Source organism: Chinchilla lanigera, unplaced genomic scaffold (assembly GCF_000276665.1).
Source record: "Chinchilla lanigera isolate Chin_1 unplaced genomic scaffold, ChiLan1.0 scaffold00094, whole genome shotgun sequence".
Classification (NCBI taxonomy): Eukaryota; Metazoa; Chordata; class Mammalia; order Rodentia; family Chinchillidae; genus Chinchilla; species Chinchilla lanigera.
Window position 1 is genome coordinate 1,861,199 of NW_004955495.1, and position 1,377 is coordinate 1,862,575.

The 1,377-nt window shown below is 59.8% G+C and overlaps 1 protein-coding gene across 6 annotated transcripts in view; it reads left to right on the forward strand.

The window, feature by feature from the left end:
• Dnm2 (dynamin 2) overlaps positions 1 to 1,377 on the forward strand; it is a 73,946-nt gene that overhangs the window by 555 nt on the left and 72,014 nt on the right. The window lies entirely within an intron of this gene.

The window sequence follows — 1,377 nt, forward strand, 5'->3', positions numbered from 1 at the left end:
CCGCCCCGCCCCGCCCCAGAGCTGGAGCGGATGCCCCGGGCGTCCAAGCTGGGAAGCCGGGTGCTGTCCCCGCCGCCTCGCGGGCGAGCTCCGGGACTCGGGTTAGGGTGAGCGGGCCCCGCCGGCCCCCGGGGGACGTTGGTGCGCCCCTCCCCCCCTTGCCGCGCCAACTCCCGCTCGCGGCCGCTTCTCCACTCCAGGAAGTACTCCGCCTGGGACGGTGCGCCCGCTCCTGGGGACATCCGCACTGCTGTTGGCATCGTCCTTGTCGTTACTGTTATTGTTGTCATACTTGCTGTTGCTCACAGTCGTAAGGGGAATTGTTCACCCGGCTGACCCAGGCAGCGCACTCTGGCTGCAGTGCCTTTCGGGTGCGTGCGTGCGTGCGTGCGTGGGGGGGTTGAGTCAGGGTCTCGCTATGTACTCTAGTCTGCTCTTGAACTCAGTATGTAGCCCAGGTTGCCTTGAACTCTTGGGGAATCCTCCAGTCTCAGCCTCCCGAGTCAGGCCCATTGTCTTTCATTCCACAGTGAGTGACTGGGGTGGAAGTTTTGTTGTCCCGCACACTTTATAGATGAGCCAGGAAGCTCACAGAGGACTCTCCATCCACCCAGCCCTGGCCCTGCCCTCGCAGAGGCCTGGAATTTCCTCCTTTGCTTCCTTGTCTCCAGCACACTGCAGTCTCTCATAGTGGCAGAAAGGCGTGGATTTGGGGGAAACTGGGCCTGGCCTAAAACCCCCAGGCCGGGGGCCGCTCTGCATGGCCATCTTTCTGTCCAGGCTTCTGGCGGTCACCCACAGAGCTGTCTTATTTGCTTTGTGGTCTTGCAGGGATTGTTTGACCTTTCTGAGCTTCAGTTTCCCCTCCTAAAAATCGAATGACGGTCCCTCCACGAGAATGGTGGGAGGATGCGGTGAGGCAGCACCCTGGAAATGCGCGCTGTAGCCTAGTGGTGGCTGCACCCAGAGTCCCAGCTGCTTCGGAGGCTGAGGCAGGAGGATGGCTGGAGCCTGGGAGCTCGGGTCAGCCAGTGCAACCCCGACTCTTAAAAAAAATCAAATGCCCCTTAGCACAGTGCCCGGAGCACAGCAGTTATCTTTGTTGGGGCCATTATTCACCCAGCTGGCTTCTTTGTGGGTGGCAGGAGAGTGAACCAAATTAAAATGCTCTCAAGCTTCGCACGGGAGTTGGTTTACGCCTTACCAGGGTGGTCCTGCTGCAGTGCCAAGTCTTCCTCACCTCAGTCCCTCTGCACCCACCTCCCGCACATCTGTTTTGAGCCAGAGATACTGAGCTGGCGCCTGTGGCATCTCCTGCCAGAGTCCTGCACTGCAGAAGTGGTCCTTAAGGTCATCAGTTCATCCGGGAAACCAAAG